The 24,952-nt window shown below is 42.7% G+C and overlaps 1 protein-coding gene across 4 annotated transcripts in view; it reads right to left on the bottom strand.

Moving 5' to 3' along the window:
• DLG2 (discs large MAGUK scaffold protein 2) overlaps positions 1-24,952 on the bottom strand; it is a 1,592,593-nt gene that overhangs the window by 588,800 nt on the left and 978,841 nt on the right. The gene's annotated exons all lie outside the window — the stretch shown is intronic.

Below are 24,952 nucleotides of genomic sequence, written 5' to 3'. Positions count from 1 at the left end.
TATTTCCATTGATTAAAATGGTGAACAGTCAAGCTTAGAACACTCAACTGATGTCAATGGAAGTTTTGGTCCCAGACAACTTCCAAGGTAGATTGCATTGACACAAATGTGTATCATTTCAGGGTTTTCTAAAAAGTCTTCTTTGTGGACTTTGCACAAATATTTAAGTAACTTCTAAGCTATATATTTCCATAGCAAATGTAGAAGATAAAAACTAACTCCTATATCTAATTGGCACTTACGGAGCTACGTAATTGCAGTTTTTGGCACTTACGCACAACATAGATTCCACATAGCTATGTTCACTCTATGCTACCCTTCTGCACATGTTCAGTATAATGGCTGCATAGGCACCTGAGCAGAATCAGAATAAAATCACTTACCAGGTAAGTCCTGAAACTTTACTCACAGAAAAAAAAAATATGACTATCTGGTGCGCCAGGAGGAGGGATGGGAAGTGACAAAGAGGAGAGGGACTTTTAACTTAATAGCTCAGTGGCTAGGTCACTTGCCCAGGAGAAAAGAGGGATTCTAGATGCCCCAAGTGCATTTCCTGCTTTCTGGCCATGTGCTCTAACCACTAGGACACACACTGCATGTTGCCCAAAGCTAGCCTCCTGGGAACCATGAAGGGGATGATATGTGGAGCCAAGAAGAGGTAGCTCTGTGAAAGGGATACCATTTGGTGGGGGGAAGATTTTCCTAACGCTGTTTATCCGTTTTATCCCGTGAATATAAAGTGCCAGGTGCAGCGGATCAGCTTCAAGGGGAGGGTTGGGGAGTGCAGTGGGAAAGACTGTCAGCAAATTTCTTTACTTCCTATATTTGCTGTCTAGATATAACTAGAAGACACAAAGTTTTCAAATGGCTGCCAAGATAACCTGGCAACTTTCTAGTATGCAGGTATTTATGATATGAACAATACCATAGTGTTTACAAGTGTACCAAGCAAAAAAGCTTTCCGATTTTACTACAAACTAATTCAATAGTTTACCTGGGCTTTCTCAAAATAGTGTGTGTTTTATTGATCTTCGAACTATGCAAGTATCTGAGCTAGTTCAGGATTTGTTTCTAAATTAATACAAATGTTTTATCACTTAAGAGCCATGCCTTGGTAAATCATGAAACCAAATGGCAGTACCACCTAAGAAACCCCCTCCCAAAAGAAAAGAAAGATGAGGCCCGAAACCCCCCCCCAAAGAAAATAAAACTCAGCTCCGAAAAATAAAATGCTTCAAGACACACAGTGCATTATTTCTTGTTTATAGAGAAACATTTAATGTTTGTTCTTGTTACGAGACCTAAGTTACTAATTACACTACAGTGTGTTAAACAGCGATATTAGGGGGAACATTCATATAAAACGTTTGTATTCAGCACTTTAATGGTCTCCATATAAAGAGATTATTTTACAACTACATAGGCAGCATGCTGATGTTAGAGGGATTATAACTATTCATACGATTTTTTGTCCTTGCTTGCCTAATGATAATAAAATCAAAGCTGTCTGCATGCCTCCATTTTCATGATTTTTTTCTTTTATCTTTGGCAGGTGGAGAAGTCTGATCTATGTCTTCCATTTTTCAGTCTTGCTCTGTAAGGCTTTTCTTTGCTTCGCTGCTTAAAATCACTTGTCCTTTGCATTGAAATCTTATTAATTCAGCAAAACAGGGGGAATGAGAATTTGAAAAGCAAACAACTCTTTGTAAAAATGAAAAGACAACAAGCCCCAATCCGAAGAGCCAGCCAACATCTGCACACAAACAGGATTCTTATGACAGCCTAAGGGTATTTCGTTTCACTATCCACAATCACAAAAAAGATCTTCGGTTTGACTTTCCATCAAACAATATTTTTATTACTGGTATCAGGACTCATAAAAATGAGACATGGGGAAATACATGGTTACTTTCAATTTAAATCCTTTGCTTGGTAATCTCTTTCTCTCACACACACATCTTTACTTCCAGCCACCAATTAATGTCTCATTTTTAACTCCTGATTGCAAAGAAACTAATGTAAGTAGACACCTCATTCCTCATACTGAAACTGACAAAGTGACAGTGGTGTATCATCCTGTTTATCTGGGGGTGCCGATCCCTTATTTCACACTTAGCTCTTTGGGGTAGGGACTGTCTTTTAGTTCTGTTTATCAGTACCTACCACACGAGGGCCCTGTGATGTGACTGAAGTTCCTCAGTACTGTTGTGATAGGAACAACACCACACAATTAACCATGTTCGCACATGCATCAGCACATGCCAACAACTTAGCTGATGATAACTATGGGAAGAAGTATCATAGAATAATAGAAAATGAGGGCTGGAAGGGACCTCAGGAGGTCACATCTAGTCCAACCCCCAGCTCAAAGCAGGACCGGCCCCAACTAGATCATTCCAGGCAGGGCTCTCAAACCGGGCATTAAGAGCCTCCAAGGATGGTAAATCCACCACCTCTCTAGGCAACCTAAACCTCTCAGCACCCTAAACCTCCCTTGCTGCAAGTTGAGCCCATTGCTCCTTGTTCTGTCATCTGCCACCACGGAGAACAGTCTAGCTCAGTGGTTGGCAAAACGGTGGATCTGGCTGGGGGCCAGGCTGCATTTCCCAGCAGTCCTTGCCTGTGTTGCTGTGGGTGGTTCCCATGGAGACCCCAGGAGCAGCAGGGTCACGAGAGCATAGGGCCAGGGTTTCCAAGGAGATCAGGCCCAGCAGCACTGGCAGGGTAAGTGGGATCGCGCAGCACAGACAGCGTGGTCCAGAGCCAGGGCAGAACTGCAATCCACTGCCTCTGCCCCAGCTCCGTACCAGGCTCTCACTGCCGCAAGATCCTGGCCCCAGAGCAGCTCCCTGTCCTGCCACGCACCATGCCAGCGCTACAGGGACTGGTCTCCATGGAAACCCTGGCCCTGTGCTCTCAGGGCTCTGCTCCTCCTGCTGTCTCCATGGAAACTAGCTGCAGCAACAAGGGCAGGGGCTACTGGGACATGGAGTCTGCCCTGGGTTTGATCTGGCCCATGAGCAAGACTTAGCTCAGCTCTGGTCTAGCTCCATCCTCTTTGGAACCACCCTTCAGGTAGTTGAAGGCTACTAGTCAGTCCTCCCTTAGTTTTCTCTTCTGCAGACTAAATAAGCCCAGTTCCTTCAGCCTCTCCTCAGAAGTCATGTGTCCCAGCCCTCTAACCATTTTTGCTGCCTTCTGTTGACTCCCTCCACTTTGTCCACATTTTTTTGTAGTGGGGGCCGCAAAACTAAACACATTGCTCCAAATGTGGCCTCACCTGTGCCGAATAGAGGGGAATGATCACTTCCCTCAGTCTGCTGACAATGCTTCTACCAAGGGAGCCCAGTATGCTGTTACCTTTCTTCGCAACAAGGGCACACTGTTGGCTCATATTTAGCTTACTGACCACTGTGACCCCCGGGTCCTTTTCTGCAGAGCTGCTGCTTAGCCAGTTAGCCCCCAGCCTGGGAGCTGACTAGCTAAGCAGCACATGGGACTGTGCTGTGCTAAGTGCAGGACCTTGTACTTGTCCTTGTTGAAATTCATGGGTGCACGCACACATGCAAGTACATGCACTTGCAGCAGCTCAAACAGAAGTGGTGCAAATTTGCGCTGGGTCTTTTTGCCTTAGCGCCTGTGCCTGGACATACAATTTGGTGTGGGGCAAAATTGTTCCAGTTGGGGCAAAATAACCTTGCCTGGCTCCTCCCGGATCTGCAGCCAGCAGGAGCTAGAGGCTGGGGTCAGCACCTGTACTGGCCTCAGAAATATAAAAACCTGCCCTGTGCTGGCCCCAGCAGAATAAAAAGCTATCCTGTCAAGTAGCTTAGGGCTACTCGCTTTTGGGATCTTCTGGGGCCCAACCAATTGGCACCTGTGGACACTACACCTTGTGTCAGCTGGACTGCTGAGAGTTCCCTGCACCCTCTACCCACTGCAGCAGTCTGGCAGTGGGGGCTGCTGCCTGGCTGTGACCTGCTGCCACCTGCGACAGTATGTGGCTCCAAGGCTGCATGCCTGCCAGACCCAGATGGGGACTGCAGGGGCATTAGAGACATCTTCACCTTTGGGCCAGCTGCCAGTGGGCTGTGGCAGCACAGTTGGCCTTTGTGTGGCCCTACTTCCATGTGTGCCATAGCCCAGCTATCTGGACAGCTACTGCCCGGAAGATGTTCTCAGTGTGATGGCCTGCTTTGAATTGTCAAAGCATGTCTCCCTGGCCCCAAGTGGCCAGGAGGTCAGCCATCTCCAGCTGGGCCCCAGCTGCCAGCTCTGAGCAGGCTGCTCTGTGTGGTCCTGCCACTTGCCTCACTAGCAGGACTTCTGGTGTTGCCTATTTAAAAACTGCAAAATCCATGATAAAAAGATCCCAAAGTCACTCTTTAAAATATCCCCAAATCCATGTTCTTCCACAAGTAAAACAAAAGACCACTAGACACACATATATATATCTAAAGGGAGATCAAATCAGTTGAGCAATGTTTTATTGATATATTTACAATTTTAAAGCAATTGGAAGCCTACCAGTGCCTCTATCATTATAATAAAATCAATTCTAAATATCTGTAGTTTGGCATTGACTTTTGGCTTTTCTGCCATAGAAAAATCAGAGCCACTCCTACCCTCTTCACTCACCAGGATGTGCAGCGCTGAGCAACACTGATATGCCATTGCTCTGCCCCTGCCTTTGCCCCTCGCTCTCAACACACAGCCTGTTCCCTGCCTCAGTCCCCTCACTTCTGACCTACCGGGCCATGGGCTTGTGGGGGTCACTTGGGGTTGTGGGGTTTGTGGGTGAATGGATTGTGGGGAGACTGTGGGTGTGGGTGGGCACATCAGGAGGGGTGGGTGTCCTGCCCCCTGCAGGGCGCAGCCCCTCCCACACAGCTTCCAGACTGCTCCCCCACAGTCCCTCAACAGGAGCCAAAGTCCATCAACAGGGGCCCACAGCCCCTCAACAGGGGCTACTGTCTCCTCCCCTGCAGGGCCCATGTGTCCCCCGCCCAGCCCCAGCTCCTGCTCCCTCCCCCAGCCCCCCCAATCATTTCCCCTCTCAGTCACAGGCCCTGATTGCTGCCCACCTGACCCCAGCATCCCTACACTCACCAGCTGCAGCAGCGGTTGTTGGGGCCACTGGAGTCTCATGGCACAGCCTCCCCTGCACGGCACAGGTGCAGCCTGGCTCAGCAGGGTGCTGTAGGCTGTGGTGCAGTTCAGGGTCACTGGGGCTGAGTGGCATTGGCCCCGGATGACAGCCAGAATGGCCCTGAGCTGATAGATAGCATGTGGCACTATGCAGCACCCTGCCAAGCTGAGCCGCACCCACATGATGCAGCAGTGGGAGCACAGTGCCAGGCAGCTGAGGCCAGTCCCTGCTGTCCCCAGCTGCCCCACATGATGTGGGAGGGCTGTGCCATGAGGCTCTAAGCACCCTGATCACTGCTGCCACTGCCAGTATGGTTGGGCCGTGTGGGTGATGGGGGACTGGGCGGGGAAGTTATCAAGGGGCTGGGGAGAGCAAGGGAAATGAGGGGAAAGCTGAGGACAGCAGGGGAAACAATCAGGGAGCAGGGGAAATGAGGGGAAAACTGGCTAGGTCAGGGGAAATGAAGGGATAGCTGGGGAAGCAATCAGGGAACTGAGGTAAAGAAAGAGGAGGTGGGGGAGCAAGCGAGGAGCTAGGGTCAGGGGCCCTTCCCCCGCACCCCCAGCCCCATACTTCCTTAGCATGAAGCCAGATCCAGGTCCCTGCAGCCTTCACCACTGCTTGCCATGCATGGGCAGGCAGTGTGCTTCAGCACCAGGGAAAGGGCTAGGAATAGAGGTGCTCTGGCTGGATACCAGAGCATCTCTGTGGAAGACCGGAGCCTCCAGTTGCCTCAGGGCAGAGTCAGGGACCATGCCCTGCCCTGCTGTTTTTGCCCAGATTTTTTTTTTTTTGGACCCCTGGATATACAGTTATCTAATTTTGCCCCCGTGCTGCAAATTTGCAGTATGGGGAATGCTTTTTTTTGTTCCCACACATGCATCTTTCAGCATCTCAGAGGGGTTTAACATGCTGCAAGAGGCATGTGCATGCTTGTCTGGACACATCCCATGAGATTTCTTTTGGTCCAATCCTCCAATTTGTCTCTGAATCCTAGCTCAACTGCCCAACATATCTATTACTCCCCCAACTTGGGGTCGTCTGCAAGCTTGCTGAGAGATCACTCCATCTCCTCTTCCAGGTCGCTGATGAAAATATTGAACAAAAACAGCCTCAGGACCAACCCCTGGGATACTCCATTTGATACTGGCTGCCAACTATTGACTACTACCCTCTGAGCCTTATGATCCAGCTCGTTTTTGACTATCTTACAGTCCAATCATCCAGCCCACACTTCCTTAGCTTGCTTGCGAGAATGTTGTAGGAGACCTTATCAAAAGTCTTGTTAATGTCAAGATATATGACATCCACTGCTCTCCCTGAATCCACAGGGCCAGTCATCATAAAAGGCAATCAAGTTGGTCAAGCATGACTTGCCCTTGGTGAATCCATGCTAACTGTTCCTAATCACCTTCTTCTCCTCCTTCAAGTGCTTACAAATGAATTCCTTGAGGATGTGCTCCGTGATTTTTCCAGAAACTAAGATGAGTCTGATTGGTCTGTAGTTCCCTGGATCCTCCTTTTTCCCTTTCTTAAATATGGGCACTACGTTTGCCCCTTCCCAATCATCTGGAACCTCTCCTGATAGCTGTGAGTTTTGAAAGATGAATGCCAGAGGCTCTGTAATCACAACAGTCAACTCCCTCAGCAACCTCGAGTGCATCCCAGCCAGCCTCATGGACTGCTACATACCCAGTATTTCTAAATAGTCCCTAACCAGTTCTTTTGCTGCTGTTGGCTGCTCACTTAGTCCTAAAGTTGTGCTGCCTGGTGCAGTAGTCTAGGAGGTGACCTTGCCTGTTAATAACAAGGTGAAAAGACATTAAATACTTCAGCCTTTTCTACATCATCTATCACTAGGTTGCCTCCCTGGCTTAATAAAGGACCCACCCTTTCCCTGATTCTCCTCTTGTTGCTGTGATACTTGTAGAAACCCTTCTTGTTACCCTTCATGTCCCTTTCTAGCTGCAACTCCAGTTGCATGCCCAAGCAATACTCTTATACTTGATTATAAAAGAGTTGTAGAGATGATCATTGCAGATGTTTGAGGGTAGTTTTTTTAAGTAATATATTCTAGAAATGTGGTGAGGCTTTTCACAGAACTATTCTTAACTTTGAGTTGAATTCACCAAACTGTTGCATCTGGGGGAAAAAATGTCAGGGCTAGCCACAAAACTACTGGAAGAAGAAGTGGTAGTTTTCTTTTACACAAAGGCACTGGGGTTAGGACATTTACATGGGATCATTGCCTCCTCTGCCTAATGGGGTTTAAAGTATATCTGACACTTCCTAAAAGCACCCGGATCACCAGGCTTTAGAGTATTTTGAAGCAAGTTTGTGTGGGAGTGCTCCCAATCTGTCCAGTCGATGCTGTTACACTTTGAATAAGTAAACATTGCAAAGACAATACCTACTTAAAAGTGGCCTACAACTTAGTAAATGAGAACTTATATAGCACACTCTGCACCATAATCTCCAAAGACCAGATGTTCATAAATATATCTCCAACTTCAACACTACTTCAACACAGGCAAAGCCTGGGCAGATAAAATTAAATAGCAACTTATATCCAAGTTTGAAATTTAAAAATCAAAAGGACAAATCCTTTGTGTTGCTAGGAGGCTCTGACTAGAACTAAATGAGATAATCCATGTCATATGGAAGAATAATGAAAACCTGCACTATCCATTAAGAATCTCTGGAAGATGAGTTTCAAAATGTACACCGCCATCATGGAGATCATTCCAAAGGAATGCAAGCATGAAAGCATGTAGGTTACTGGAATGCATTAGAACCCATGCGCATGCATTAAGGGAACCAAACGTTTTGGTCCTCTATTCATAAAACATCAAATAATTATGTCTAATTAAAGCTTAGTCCATTACTATTATTCATTTATGTTACAGAAGTGCCCAAGCTCCAAGCATAAAAGCACAAAGTCCTTTTTCCAGAGAGCTTATATTGCAACAGAGCCACCTACATCTATTTATCAGTTACACCACTATTACCAGGCCATGTTTCAGAAGAAAAACAACTCTGTATTTCCTATGTAGTATGCTTAGTGTCCATCAGTGCGATTAGTTCACCACCCTGCACAGATGGAGTATGTTATGTTAATTAAATTCATATCCAGACTCTATGTGTCAGTACTAAATTTCAGGTCATGATGAAGCCCTCTCTGTTGCTGGAAGATTGCCCCCAAACACACAGTTTGAAAATGGCTATTCTCGGTGAAAAGATTCATTGTATAATGATTCTGGGTTCTGTCGTTCAAAACGTGCTATCAATAGTCATCAAAACAGCTGTTGGGAACCCTAGCAGATACAACCTGTCATTCTAAAAAGATATTTATGCTAAAAAAGGTTGGTTTTAAAATTGATAGGAGGGACTAATGAACAGCTGAGGGGCAGTTTTACAGAATGGGTTAGATATGGAAAGGTTAAACTCTCTCACTCGGTAATAAAAATATGAGGTGAGGTCAGCCTCACGAAAGCTCATTCCATATACCTCTGATTTAGTTAGTCTATGATGTGTAAATCTACCCTGCCTTCTACCTTTGCTTCAGACTAACATGGCTAACTACCTCTCTGCTCAAAGTTATGATACTCAAGTTTGCTTCTTTCCTCAAAAAAGGGGATTTGCATGTTTTAGCATAGCTTTCCCATTTACTATGGCTTAAAAAAAGGACTGAAATAATTGGGTAAAACTTGACTTTTATTCTCTCATTAGGAATTTGCATTGTATAATAACTATATAGTTGCTTCCCCAAGTCTAAGAGAATGAATTCCTACACAGAGATCATAGTTCACTTAAATGCTGCTTTAAATTTATATATATGTATCATTTCATAATGCATGTGAAGTCTAGTACCGTATTTATTCAAGTAGAAGATGAATTTTTTCCATCATTTAACTTGGGGTGAAAAAAAGCCTCTCACCTTACAATCAAGCCTACAATCAAGCAGGGGGCAGGGGTTATGGCTCAAGCAGGAGCCACAGCTGCTGCCTCCCCACCAGTCCACTGCCTGTGCATACACAGCCACTGCGCAGTGCCCAGTCTCCCCCCCGCATGTCACTTCTCCCCCTTTCTCCCTGTCTGCCTCATTCCTCCTTACCTTTGCTCCATGCCAGTAGGCTCTGTCCTTGCTGCAGCATGGAGCATGGAGCATGTGCTCCAGCCTGGCTCTGTAGCAGCAGTGCCAGCTCCACACAGCTGCTATGGGGCCAGGTTGAAGCCATCCTCTGTGCCCCAGGCTGCATCAGGGACGGAGACTGCTAGCAAACATCAAAGGTAATAGGGGAAGGGTGGAGGGGCAGGCAAGGGGGGCCGTGGGGGGAACGGGGTGCGGGCACCCAAGCATGGAAGGGGGGCAGAAACAGCATGGAGGGAAAGAGCGGGGAAAGAGGAAGGGGGATCAGGGCGGCCCGAGGCTGTCGGCAGCACAGGCACAATGTGGGTAAGCAGGGGAGGGACAGGCAGCAAGGGTCAAGCTACCTGCCTCTCACTGCCCGTTTCAGTATCTGGACACTGCCCCCTACCACCTGTCCGCCTACTGCCTTATTCCCATCTCCCACTGCCCCCACTGCCTGCCCTCTTACAGCCCCCAACTCGTACTACACAACATGCCCCCTACTGCCTTCCCCCACTGCCTGTCCCATTACTGCCCCCCTCATCATCTCTCCCCCTACCACCTGAGTAGTGTGTGTGTGTGGGGGGGGGATTCAAGATAATCCTTCAATAATTAGATTCATACATGGAAAATGATAATAAATTTCATGCAAGCAGGGGATTAAATATAAATAAATATATTAATATATTTTCCATGTATGGAATGTAATTCTTGGGAGGTTGTCTTAAATTCAGGATCACCTTTTATTAAATAAATATGGTATTTGTGCTGCACTTCTGCATTGGCAAACCCTGTGTGACATTACACAGAGATGTTTATACTTACCCAGACATACACTGTAGTTTTCTTATTTTGCCAATCCAGTGGAACAAAGTAAAGATGGCATAGGGCAGGGTAGATTTACAACTTATAGGCTAACGAAATCAGAGATGTATAGCATAAACTTTCATAAGGGCCTACTTCATCAGATGCTTTATCAAAGCAACTAAGTCTCTGATTTAGTCTATAACTTAAAACAGATGCCTTGCCTCCACCCCACTCTAATCTCTTCCCGGGAAGAAACTTTTTATCCCTGCAGTCATTTAGATGTCTACTTTCAATGCCCTGGGATAAATCCTAAAAGAAAGCACACCAGATATAGAAATACCAACAGTTTATCCCACAACAACAAAAAGTCCATCTGAATAGTTACTCTGGGATTGCATCATTGAACTAATGACAGAAAAGTGGCAATGCATTCAGTGGCTTGCTAAACCCCGAGCAGAAGGGTGACGTGTGTCCCAGAACCGGTGAGTACATTTCTGTTCTGGGACAAACACAGGCACAACTTGTCCGGGGATAAATGCAATTTCTGTTCCTGGCCTACAGGGTGTACATCTACCTTGCCTTCTGCCTGACTCCAGCCTAATATCACTAACTAGCTCTCTCTGCACAAATTAAAGATGCCATTGTGATAGTACCATGAATCAGACAGTCATATCAAAATGTGTATAAAAGCACTCTTTGAAATTTATACAATGGTAATAACCTCTTTAGCCTCTTATACCTAGGAAGATTAGTGTCTGAAAAACTTCCTTCTATAAAAACTGACATAGTCAAAGCCTCCTTTTATGTTTAGTCTTTTTTTTCCCTATAAATTAGTGTTGACCAAGCATGAAAGCATCTGTGGACCTTTCCTACAGATGCAAATTCATTTTAATGATATTTAATGTGACACTATTTTTCAACTGTCAGAAGTGAGGAACAACGGTCTCTCCTTTTATAAGCACTGATAAGAAAAGTAAAGTAGACCTCAACCCCTGATTTTACTCTCAGGTGTCATTTTCTTTCTTTTGGTAGTGGGGGGTCTCATTAGCTGTCTTTCTACCCAGTTCTTGACAGACTGCAAAACAGCCAAATTCAAGTTAGAAAAAGAAGCCCATGTTTATTCTTCAAAGTTTCTCTGCTCTATAGCAGAGAAAATCCTTTTGTATTTCACAGTTCTTGCTGGCAGCATCAAAGCCGTTTATGAACAGAATTTAAAAATCCTTCACAACTTCTGCTGTTAAATCAATAAATCCAGACATCTTTCTTCATTTGTCCCTCCACCATCTCCTGATGTACATTACTAATTCAGTCATTTTGAGAACTCCTTTACACCTAGTAAGAAATTTGCTGATTTTCTTTGGTCACTTTTTTCACTAAAGATGTATTAAAGCTGTGCCTCTGTCTATGAAAACATAGCAAAAAATCTGCTAAATACTCTGGTAATGTTATCAAGGACCAAAAGCAGCTTTTAAATAGTATGGGTCTATTTCTCTCAAGTACCCTAGAGAGCTTGCAGTAAACCGTCAGATCAATATCCTTTAATGGTAAGGGTGACTGCATTTTATGCAATTTTTAGCTAAGATCCCAGGCACTTACTTTTAATCTCACCTTGTGACATTCCACCTCCTGCCCCATCCCACCCATACTTCCTTTAGAAACAAAGCCAAGTTGTTAACCCCTTCAAAAAGAAAAAGTATATACGTTATTGTTTACCCTCCTATAAAATTGCACCATGGCACCTTGTTGCTACTGTCTCACTAATACCTAAATCTACTCCTTTCTTAATATCCCCACAACTGAAGCACTAGTTTTGATCAACTTCCTTCCCTGTTTACAGAATTATTAACCTCTTTGACCTGCATGCTTCCCATCTCTTCCACTACGCTGTGGGCGCATCTACATGTGCCCCTCACTGCACAGTCAGTTCGTACTTGCAAGCAAGTACTAAATGACTGCACAGTACCTGCCAGTATTGCACAGCCCTGGTGGCATACAGGTCATTTTTGATCATACTGTGCAGTAGGTCATCACAGTTGGTGCCCGCCAACGCTACGTCGCTGTAGCGACTCATGTAGATGTGCCCGGTGTGTATCATCATCCGTAGTTATCACAAAGTCATTTGAACAATGTCATCCTCTCCTTGAATGCTTTTTCTGACTTCATTTCATCTGTTTATCGTTGCCTTCAAAATGCTGGCTAACAATACCCTTGTTCATATTTATGTCTATTCGCCTTTCCAAGTCCTCACATTCTTCACAATCTTTCTCTCCTTTGACTTTGATTTCTAGCTTTACTACCTTTTAGCCTGCCCATCTGTTTGGACCACCTTCCTTCTCATCCTCATCTGAAAAGGGCAAAATAATTCAGATCCCTCCTTAGCTCTATTCCCTTCCACAGACCTTTCATACCTTACAAACCGATAATCTCAGCATTCTGTCCTTTTTATCACCTCTTTATAGTGTCTTCTATCTTGCCTTCATTTGTCTTATCTGCATTGGATGGATTGTAAAATTCTCTAGAGGGGATGTGTTCTCATGTTTGTAAATCACTGTTAAATGTCCATAATTATGATTTAAATACAACAACTCATGTCTTACTATAGGCATGTTCAATAGAGAAATCTCTCATACACATGCTTATATCTGTCATATTTGGTCTAGATGAAGGTAGATCTGTGTAGTCACAATGCTGGCTAGCACGTGGGTTCACAGTTATAATCATCCAATTAATTTGGCTTGATCATTTCTGAAATCTCTAATGCGTATATATCTTAAAGATTTACTGCAGAACATCTTAAACTTACTTACTAGCAGACAGTTATGACTACTAACACACAAAATAATCATTATCATTTTCTTAAGTGGAACAACATTTTGTTTCCAAATTCCTTTTTATGAATTTAAACAAGGGGAAATTTGCAGAAACACATTAAGAAAAACTGAGTATTAGGTTTCTTTCAATAACATTTACATGACAGTTGGCCTTGGAAAAATATTCACAACTCTCACAGTGTGAAAAAAGTATCAACTATATAACCCTGTAGATGTTCACTATCATTAGTTTTTATCACATGTCTTTCAATGCATTTAGTAGAAAAAATGAATAAGAATTGTTATGATGTTGTCTTTCATTCTGCTCTGTGCTTCAGTTACTGGGGCCCCAAAATAAGATGAAGCATAAACTTTCAGATCTGTCAAGAACTACATTGCCAGTCCATCCCAATTTAAAGTACACTCCATCAACTTTTCAAGTAGGTGAATAGGCGGTGTATTTCTAACAAGTGTTTTCCAATTTAAGATCTATGCAACACAAGAAGGGTTGCTACAACTGAAATTACTTTGTTTCACCACCTAAGAGGGCAAATTAAATATCTACTTGTGCTTAATCTATGACTCATCACCAAATGGCATATGGTATTATTTGCACATTTTGATTCAGTTAGCCATGCTTACATTTAAGAATATTTATGAGTCAAAAACATTTTTATAAATAATATCAGTTGAGTTTATTCATTCAGGGACCTGATTAAGATTGAGATCCTCTAAGTTTTAGAAAGAAATCCATCCCAAGTTGACTGACAAAGATTTGAACCAATTAAAGAAGTTACCAGTAGATATTATACTGCAAACTATCCACTACAAGTGACAATATCTTAATGCAGTATCTTTGATGCCCACAACAAAAAATACTTATAATGAACATTCTGGCTTTGCCAAACTCATCTCTTTTTAAATGATAAACCATGCTTGAATTTAAAAAAAATCTCTTTATTTCAAGTGAGGTCATCTAACCTCCTGCCTAAAATCTTACCACGATTGATTGTGCCCAAAGTGTCCTCACTGTGAATTGCTTAGTTTTCAAAGTCAGAGTTATATTTCCCGAGTTGTCATATCTACAAACAAACTGGGATCCAAGAAGCAACCTAAGCTCTTTTTTGTGCATCACCAATTGCAATGGAAGTCCTGAGGATGAAAACATCTCCCCACATGGCTATTTACCAGTCCTCTTTAACTGACTGGGAAAATGGGACTAATTTTGTTACCATTAAATGCTGATACTGTATTGTCTGCTATACTACAGTAGGCACTGCTCGAACCCTGGGGAGTTTACATTCACTAGGTGTCAACTAAGAACTAACTCTGCTCAAAATTAAAATATTTGTTCTCCTACATCTCTTAGCTCTCCTATATGTCTGTCTTCATAAAGTGCAGAAAAACCAAGACAGGACTATATTTGTAAAACAGAAACCTTAAAAAGGTTAGCTTGGAAATTTAATTTAATATTATTCTGTTGCATCAGTCTCAGTACTCCAAATATGGTATTCTATTTTTAAAGTACTTCAAATCATCACTACTTATAATGATAAAGCTGGTTTAATGAAGCATGACAGGCCTGTGAATCTAGTCAAAATACTTTTGACCTGACCCATTTTAAGACGGAAAAAATGGCCTTCTCAAAGAGGCTGCTCTTCTTATGTAATAATACAAAGACAGACAGTATCGTTGCCAAGATTATTTTTTGTTTTAAAAAAAAATCTGATTTTGCAACAGAAAACTAACAAGTTTTAGGAAATATCTGATCTGGTAATAGATGCACTACCTTTTGAAAAATTTCACATACTACACTATTCCTAGTAAAAAGCATGAAATGATTCTGTACATGACAAAATATCACTCTCGTATTCTCTGTGGACTTCTTGATAGTAAATATCAAGTATGCCTATATCTGACCTATTACATAAATGGTAACAGGGATGTGGAAAATATTCTGCTTCTGTGTCAAGGATTCTGATTTATAAAACAATTCTCAGTCATTTGATAGTTATTTAGGCATCAGGATCATGCTGGGTCTTCTGTTTCTATCAGGGCATATGGTCATAAAACATCCACAGGGATATTATACTAATTTTCCTAATAAGCTATTGGGTCCACATATGCAACACAACAGAAAACAACCTGTGGCCCAAGAAATTTTCAATATGGTTAGAAAAGAGTGAGGAGAATATAAAATGAACAAGTTAGCAGCCACATTTGACAGGTGGCTAAATGAGGCCCAAAAATACATGCTAAAACCAATATGGTTAGGTGCATACATCTTCAGAAAACCATATTGACTTGGGAATCAACATCTCAGAAAAATATGCTTCTTTTATATGACTTAATTTAATTTTAGTGCTCCTTCAAAGATGGTTCTATAAGTTTTAGATTCAAACAACATTTTGGATGTGCACATTATGAGTTAAAGTTCCTTCAGCACTGTAAACCAAAGCCCAGTGTCAAGGCTAGCCTTCAAAAAATATGGTTAACTGTGTGGGCTTTTCTGGATTTATTTACTTTTATATGACTTTCACAGGGTTTCCAATTCACTCTGCAATGGGGAGTAGCGAGGGGAAGGAAAGCAGCTAAAAAGAGAATTGGGAGTCCCTCTGCATAAAATGGAAGACTCTTAACAATGTTAAACTTGTCTTAAACTTCAGGGGCAAAGGAAAAATGTAATTAACTGAATTTTGAAATACAGTGAGAAAGTACAATGATGTGAGATCAGAAAGTGGCAGGGGCACCAGGTGAGCAGCCAGGCCGATAGCACGTATTAACTACAATGGGACTACATACAATGATAAAGGTGTTGCTGCAGGAGATGAGCCTGCAAGACTGTTTCCCAGGTGAGCCATAAAGCAAAATTATACTTGCCTTACTCAAGAAAATAACCCACAGAAGTAGTGAATATAGCAAGCAAGTTTTGGTATCTAATCTGAAAGCAGCCAAGACACACTCCAACACTGTCAACAGGATTTATGAACCAAATCTTCTTAGACTCAAACACGTGGATACATGAATATCAGATGATGATACCAGGTAGAAAACATACTTGAGTTTAAAGGACAAAATATTCAGTTTTCCTCATATTTAGACATTAGTGCCAGAGACAGACTGTTCTAAAAGCAATGGAGACCATATCTCCTTTCATCTACAAGGAAATCAAATACAAGGTCACTGAAAAACGGGCAAAGCACAGAGTGAAGTTTTCTTTGATTTGACATTTGCAAACTTCTAAACAACACAGTGCCTCTGAAAAGGAGGCAGAAATAAAGCAGTATCTAAAGCAGCAACTGCAAATTATGTGTGTCTTCCTCTAGAGGGAACAACAAAGACAGGCCATATGGATAGTTAGGGGCTCTCATCGTTTGCAGGGAACGAGAAAGAACTATCAGGACAGAACCAATCTGCTTCTGCTGTAAAGAAAGATCATGGTGAGGAGCACAAAACAATAAACACAAAAAGAAAAACCCTGGTTACAGGACAGGGCAAAGCCAGCTTTAATCAAACTTCTCTCCTTTTCTTACCAAATTATAACTCAGTGACCCTGAGCCAAACATGGAGTAACTCTAGTGACTTCTCCTTTCTGTTGTCCTGGCATAATCCCAGATTATTTCTGGAATTTGGACCCAAGGGTTTATTCAAGACTAATGTCATTCTGATCTTATTACTGCCCAACTAAACTGAATGGATGAAGTAAACTCTATGACTTGCTAAAAAAAAAAAAAAAAAGAAAAAAAGAGAGAGAGAAAGAAACATAAGCTGGGTACAGACATTTAGGGAGGTTAGGAGGAAGTTAGATATTGTTGAAAATGGCCACCCAATCTAATTTAGTTTGCCCTGGTGCACACCTTACACTAGTTAAGTGGATCTGAGCGTGAGCTTTGCAAAAATTCAGGAAAGTTAGATCAGTCTAAAAATGGGCAACCCAATCTAAATTAACTGAACCTCTGAGGTAGTCTAACTTAGCTTGAGTCCAGCAAAACCAATTAACTGGACTTCTATACAGCTCCTAGCACAGCCCCAGGGCTGGGAAAGCCCAGCCGGTTGCCCTAGCCCTGGGGCCCTGAGTTTCCAGCCCCCCACCCCCCCGGTACCAAGATATTTTTACCCCAGTACCAAGATATTTTTAGCCCCCCAGTCTGTCCCCTCCACCCCCAGACAGACAACTCCCTTCCCACCAACCACGCAGACAGCCTCCCCCTCCCAGCCCACCGAACCACCTAACACACAAGCCATGCCTGGTGCTGGTTTTATCAGCATTTTCTGATGCTAGGAGCCAAAGAAGTAAATTAGGGTGAGGGGAGGGGTGGGTGAGATGGGGAGGTAGGTTTGCTGGTGGGGATCTCTTGTCTGGGAGCGGGGGCAGATGGGGGGGCTAAAAATAGTCCCAAGAATGGAATGGGGGAGACCACCACATTTGTCCAAGCCCTCCCATGAACTCAGTGAATCCCCCTGATCCCACCGAACCCTCTTGGACCTCTTCCCTGCAGCTTCCGCCTGCCCACCCTGATCCTCCCCATGGATTCTGCCTGCCCCTCAGTCCCTCCACAGACCCCCCGTTCTCCATGAGGCCTGCTTGCCATCCAACCCCCCTCTCAATTCAACTTAGATTAGGTCCCCCTAACCTCCCTGAATGTCTGCACGCAGCCAAAGTGAAGCAATGCATAATATATCAGTGTAATTCAGAAAGGAAGTAAACGATGTTTGGTTCCCTAGATTTATAACTATTACCATCTTGACATGATGACCTATGCATAAATGCCTGGACAGCAGGTGGAGTAAATTAGCACTCGATATATAAACTGTTACACCTCAATGGCAGGTTCTCATTATGAACTCTCGAATAAGTGACAAATTACCTAATTTAATATGCTTGGTTTTCTATTACTTGCAAATAGAATTAATCTCCTGTCCAAAATTATCAAATCAGGAGTTCATAAAATGAAGATAATTGGTATTATCCCTGGTGAGTCTTGCTTCTCTAGATGTTTTACTGAAGATCTATGCTGCAGAAACACTGATGCAAAAAGTATCATTTGCTATTGAAGTTGAAGGTTGCACTGATTCATCAGTTCACTGCACTTTTTATTACACACACATTATTTTTTCCCTATTACATGAAGTGTGAACTGCTACAACCAGTGCAGGTCTCAATCAAGATGGCCACAAGTGGCACCAACAAGCTTGTTAAAGACAAAAAGGCAGAAGCACAAACTAGTGGAAACTGCCCACTGAAATCAATGGCATAATGACAACTAGCAACAGCAGGGGATTTGCCTCTGGATGTTTACTGAAGTGAGGCTGGGAGCTACTTGGAGAAAATGCATTCGATCCATGATGTAAATCAACTAATCCCTGGCTAATGGAACAACTACAAGTTACAAGAGGAAAAAATAAAAATGCAGCATTTAATTAGTTGATTCTGTATTTTAATTAAAGCAAGAAGCTGTTTACTTAGGCCTCATGCTACTGCAGGTAGCAGTTTTAGATTTGCAAAGGATATTAGTGCCACATGAAAAGGTGAGTACATACCTCCAAAATGGATTGAAACTGAACCAAGCTACTTGACTAATGTGAATGCTCTTGGACAGTTGCGATGAATGTGTTTAAGGACAGCAACTGCAACAGGATTATGAAGGAAAGCAATGTTTGTGGCTGATGCTATGGCTGATGAGACATGACTCCATCAGATCAGTAACTGATTTTGTTGCTCAACTTTTCAAGGCCCGTGTTACAAAATATTGACGCACAACTGTATGCAAAAAAGGGAAAACTTGTGCTTCAAATCAAGGAGATGTCATGTGAAAATTTAGGATTTACCTTAGCTTTCAAACCTTCCAAATCTAACACTGTATTAAAGCAGGACTTTTTTGTTTCCACTCCCAACCACAACTGGCTAGCTATGTAACACTGGACAATTCTTTTCTCTCTAGTTCTCAATTTCCCACGTGTAAATAAATACATTTTATCTGGCTGACAAAAGTTTTGTAAATCCTACCTAATTCAACACAAGCAATTTACTCAGAGCTTCCTTCCTCTTTCTTCTGTTGGCTTTCCAAGACTGATAATATTAAGATAATGGCATCTGATCTAGCACTGCCGAAGACGAAAGCTGCAATCTTTTCCCTTAACATCTATACTCATCAGTTTGCTTAAAGTAATTATGTGCCTGTACTTCCTGTAATCATCTGCTACATTACCAAATTCAATTAAGAACTACAACCATTCGCAGGTGCAATTTAGAGCAAAGGTATACCCTGGGCAGAGTAAATACATGTGTACTCCTGGTTGCCATCAATCTTGATAACACATATTCTGTAATTACAAACCTTATGCAAGAGGAATAAAAACCTGAACAAACATACAAAAATTGCAGGCAACGAGCAAGTTTAGTCAGCTGAGAGAACAAACTATGTTGTAAATATTCATGGTGCTGACTGGGAACAGAAGTCTTGCACCCAAACAGACATACTCGTTACAAAATGGGCTATCAAAAGTGAACACAAAATCAGAAACTGGCCCCAAGGAAGAAATCAGCACCTAAACTTACTTACAGTCAGGTACCAACTTTGTACAAGGTTCAAGCAAAAGCCTAGATAGGGACAGCTTCTGCTCTGAACTTTGCAACTGCTCATGACAAAAAAATGCAGAAAAGCAAATTCTCCCGGATGAACTAAAACTGAAGTTTAATTGAAATTATAGCAGCCTTACTTCTCTCCAACTGATGCAAATAACTGCTTGTTGGAGCAATGGCTGTTTAGCTCTTTATGGTCCTACGGAGGCCAAACCCACACAGCACAATCCCACTTATACATGGTCTATATTGCAGCTTATTTAAAATACAGGGCAATGCACAATTTTATTAACTATATTGTTTTGCAGTTGAATAACCTGCTCTTCACCCTGTGAATTAATGGAAAACCTTCTGCTAAACATCTGAGGAAGTTTTTCGATTGAATTTGACAGCCAGAGTTATTTATTGTTAATTGGAAATTTAGACAAACACCTAGGGGATACTTTGCTTGATGTATTGACTAGGTACTGATTTTAATACAGAAGGCATTTAATACTAAAGCTGTCTTCCCCTCCCCAACTTTCTTGTGTGTGTTTGGCAGAGAAATGTCCAGAGTAATGCTATCTTGTTTATTCCTGAAGAAACTAAAACAAGGGCCCGAAGTTTAATTTACAGTCAGCAATCAAATGAATAGTCATTTTCCCCTCTCAGTTAATGCTATGGATTGATCCCTCCCTGGGCTTAGGACACCTGTTTTAACTGAGGACAAAATTTCAAATGTATTGAAGTGATTTAAGAGAACAAGCCCTATTGAAAGTCAACGGGGTTTGTGCTCCTATATGTCTCTGGCATTTCTGAAAATCTTCCATTTAATGTACTGCACTGTAAAATGAAAACAATATATTGAAATGCACTTGTTTTTCAGGCTGAGGAAAGAATTTATCAGATGCAACTTAAATAAATCTGATGCAGAAGTTCCTTTCCATACTTCTATTTTGATTTTGGGCTGCAACAAATGGTCACCTTCCTTATACTGCCACTATCCCTATTTCCATCATTCCAAAAGTAAAGAAATCCATCAAAATTATGAAAGTTGGCTGGAAGGTCAAAAGTTTCAACCTTGAAAATTATTATTATGCCAGATTCTAGAGCAATTTTTTTTCCCCAGAGGATTTATGTTGTTTAATCACTTTGAATTTCTGGAGTACCTTTCCTCTAAGGATCTCAAAGCATTTTACAAAGACTACTTCACTCATTCCTCATAACAGCCTTCTATGTAATATATATGAAGATAAAATTCCTTTCTTCCACTGCTGAAGAAGGGTGGCCAGGGTTGAATACAAGCATTATTAGCAGGGCAGGAAAATACTACATCACAATTTAAGAGCCAAATCTAAAAATGAGTGCACATTTTTTAAAGCTGTCCTAGTACACTGATTCAGATGTTTTCAGAGAAATGCATATTAACCAACTGGATCAGTGATAGGCTTAAGCAGAAATCCATCCTCTAAATACCCCACCATTCCACCCCTTCTATCAAGCTTTAGGAAATTCTAGAACAACATTATGCAGCGTTCAATTAATTGATTTTACTACTCAAATTACCATGATGACTAAATATTTGCTTATCGATTGTTTAAGTATATCACAGTTCACACCTGTTTACACTGCCATATGGTGTATGATGCTTTGCAACAATTTACAAAAACTACATCTTTATCATCCATGAGTGCACTCCGTATGCTCGGCCTTGAGTAACAATCCTCGTTGTACTATACTGCTCTACTAAACTCTAGGAGGGGCAAAATGGGACTCAGATTCCTTCGGTTCTTGTCCTTAGTAACTTTGCCCTTATTCCTTAGTATCCCTCAAAATGAACAGAAGTAATTTACTGCAGCCTTTGAAAGCTCCCAAAAGGTGTCCATCTAGATCTGATCACTGGCATGTGGAAGAATATCTGAACCAGTGCCCACTCTTTACCTCACTGTCAATCCTGTCCTCATTCACAGGCTTCCACTAAGCTTCTAAACTCACACATGACACGTGATCTGGATAGATCTAACGTGACCACACAAGAGGAACATTTAATTGGCCCAGTTGACTATACATTTATGATCCAAAGATGAGACCACAGCTTTAGAATGGTAATTTTTAGGGCTGTGCAAAGCTTTGGTCCCTAATTTGATTTGGCGGAGATTCAACCCGATTTGGTGCACAAATCTCTCAATCTGAATCGAATCAGGAGGCCCTTTAATCTCTCTAAATAAAATCGGAACCCTCTGAATCGATTTGGAAAGATTCGGCGATCAGTACATACACACAGCTTTATATGTTTTTTCTACATACCTCTAGGTACCAGGTGGCTTGTAATGCTGCGATGCTGGGGCAGATGGAGTGTCCCACAGGAGCACAGGGGGCTGCCTAGCACTCTTGGCAGCAAACCTGGAAATGGACCAGAGGCACTTCTGGTCCATTTCTGGGTCTGTCAGGGAGTGAGCAGCACGCCCCCCCGGCTCAGCAACTGGTGCCTCCTGGGTCTGGAGGGCACCCAGGATCCCCCTGGGGCTGATTGCTGAGCCAGAGGGAGTGCAGGGGGGGGCCCAGTGTGCTCCCCAGCAGACCTGGAAGAGGACTGGAAGTACTTCTGGTCCACTTCTGGGTTCGCCGCTGAGCATGCACCCCCTCCACCCCCCATGCTCCTGTGGGATACTCCATTCGCCCCACCATTGCAGCATTCATGAGCTGTGCCTGGTACCTCGAGGTATGTAGGAAAAACATTTAAAACTGTGTCTATGGCTGAATCACTGATTCTCTGAATCGCATTGAATCTTCAGATTCGGATTTGGCTGAATTGAATCAGGGACAGTGATCCGAATCAATGAATTGAAACACTGTCCCCAATTTGGGCCAAATCCAAATGAAATAGGGCCCGCTTCACACACCCCTAGTTATTTGGGGTACCAACAACACTGTAACTAAAAAAGCATGAATCTTAATGTACCCACTACTTGATGGGTCCTGGCTTTTTATTGCAGTCTTCACTTTTATCAGTACCTCAACTATTTAATTTAAAATCCATTTCTGAAAAGTTTATAACAAGCTGCAATCCTAGATGTTGGCTGCCATATAAAACATACCCATGAAGCCTAAGAACAACCTGAAACAAAAAAGTAAATGATAGACACAGGAAAAATACTGAAGAGGAGGCAGCTATAGGACATGTTCATGACACTATTACTAGTTTAAGTGGGTAAAAAGAAACCAATCAATACATCTAAAGTGACCTGGGCCCAAACATGTAAGAAAAGGTACGAAGTTAAGATTAAGTTCCATGCTTAGATATATATGTGAGGTTTACAATCATCTGTGACTGTGTACCTCAGCTATAATTCAGTGAAAACCTGGCACCAGTATCAGGTGAAAACTTATCATCCCACAACCTCCAAAAAGAAATAAATGAGGATTACTCAGACTCAGGTATACTAAGATTTTCCCAGACTCTTAATTTAATGTTTCCCAGTAAAAAAGAACTAAAATTTGCAGCCAAAGGACAGACAATAAATGAACTCCAACTGATGTTTAATTGTGCTTAAACTGCCACAGAAGAATTTATTTTGTACTATTAAAGTCTCCTATCAAATTAATTTGCATAACTAAAGTTTGGCAAGCCAAAGTTTTTCAAGTCACTGAACCCTGAAACAAAGCTAATTAACTATTGCCATTATGATTTGCTGCCCAAATACTAACAGAAAAAGTATGGCATAATAGAAAAGAGGCCTCTCCCCATTTGAAGAAAAGGAGAATGATTTTAAAAAAATCTACCACAGGCTAAGGATATATATAGACATTCAGGAAGGTTGCAGGGGGAGGTTAGATCAAGTTAAAAATGGCCACTCAATGTAAGGTAAATTTGAGATAGGGGAGGCTAGCGTGGGTAGAGCTTGGGGTGTTCTCTTCCCTCCAGGGACCACAGGCTATTTTTAGCCCCTTGATCTTCCCCACCCCAAGATGAAAAATACTTCCCCTAGTAAACCAAATCTCCCACCCCTCCCCCCTAGTCCAACTTACTTCCTCAGTTCCTGGCACCAGTGAATACTGGTTAAATTGACACCAGAAGCAATTTGCAGGATAGGGGGTTTGGTGGCTTGGTGGTTGGGCCTGGTCTGAGGGGGTTGCGGGAGGCGTTTATTCACCTGGGAGTTAGGCGAGGGGCTAGGGGACTAAAAATAGCTCAGTGCCGAGGTAGGAAGGTAGAAAAAGTGCAGCGCTGGAACTGGAGCCAGCAGCTGGACTTCCCCAGCCCTGAGGCTAAGCAAGGAATTGTACAGATACTAATTTTTCAATTAGATTGGTCTCTCTGGACTAATCTAAGTTTGACTACCTTCAAGGTACAGTTAACTTAGCTTAGGTTGGCCATTTTTAAATCAATCTAACCTTGCTGAACTTCTGTGCAGTTCACACTTACATCAACCTAACTAGGGTTCTAAGTATAAGGTCTACACCCAGGCAAACTAATCTAGATGAGGTGGCCATTTTTAATGCAATCTAACCTTCCCCTAACTTTCCTGAATGTCTGTACATATCCTGAATGAGGCTAGATCAGGAAAACAACAAAACTAAGGACAGTTTAGCAGGGGTCCAATGTTACCCTTGCAAAATGCACTGTAAGCTGTCCTTGCTTTTCCTCTGGCTCCCCACATATCTAAAAAAGGACTTTTTATTGTCTTTGATATTTGTAGCTAGCTGGAGTTCCATCGCCGCCTTAGCTTTCCTAGTTTGCTCTCTGCAAGTCCGGACCAGAGCAGAGTATTCAACCTTGGCGGTGGTTCCAGTCCTCCACCCTTTGTAGGTCTTCCTTTTAAGATGCAGAAGGTCCGCTAGTTCCCTGGAGAGCCAAGAGGGCTGCTGTGCCATTTTGCAGCTTTCCTTCTGTTGCCCTGAGGGGTCAGGCCAACACTCATGATCTCAATATTGCCCTGTTAGACAGGAGGGCGTGGTGTGCAATTGCACATATACAAACATAGAAATCAATTAGGTGCATACACACACATACTACCAGCTCAGGCACATACACTCTTAAACCAGCCTAGGCACATACATACCTATTACCAATTCAAGCACATACATTATACATCCCAGATCACTAATTCATAGTTTCAAAGTTTCATAGTTTCTAGGGTCAGAAGGGACCTGAGCAGATCATCGAGTCCGATCCCCTGCCATGGCAGGAAAGAGTACTGGGGTCAAGAGACCCCAGCAAGGTGTACACCTAGCCTCCTCTTAAAGACCCCCAGGGTAGGAGCCAGCACCACTTCTCTTGGAAGTTGGTTCCAGATCCTAGCCACCCTGACAGTGAAGTAGTGCCTCCCTTGGATGCAGAGGGTAGTAATTGATGGCAGTCACTCATCATGGTGTCCTGTGACCAGTGGGGTCCCCCAAGGCTCTGTCCTTGAACCCATATTGTTCAACATCTTCATTAATGATGTGGACACTGGAGTAAGAAGCAGATTAGCCAAGTTCGCCGATGACACCAA

Source organism: Crocodylus porosus, unplaced genomic scaffold (assembly GCF_001723895.1).
Source record: "Crocodylus porosus isolate Cpor-Errol unplaced genomic scaffold, CroPor_comp1, whole genome shotgun sequence".
Lineage (NCBI taxonomy): Eukaryota > Metazoa > Chordata > Crocodylia > Crocodylidae > Crocodylus > Crocodylus porosus.
Note: the sequence above shows the minus strand (reverse complement) of the source record. Positions and strands in the feature narration are given on the sequence as shown.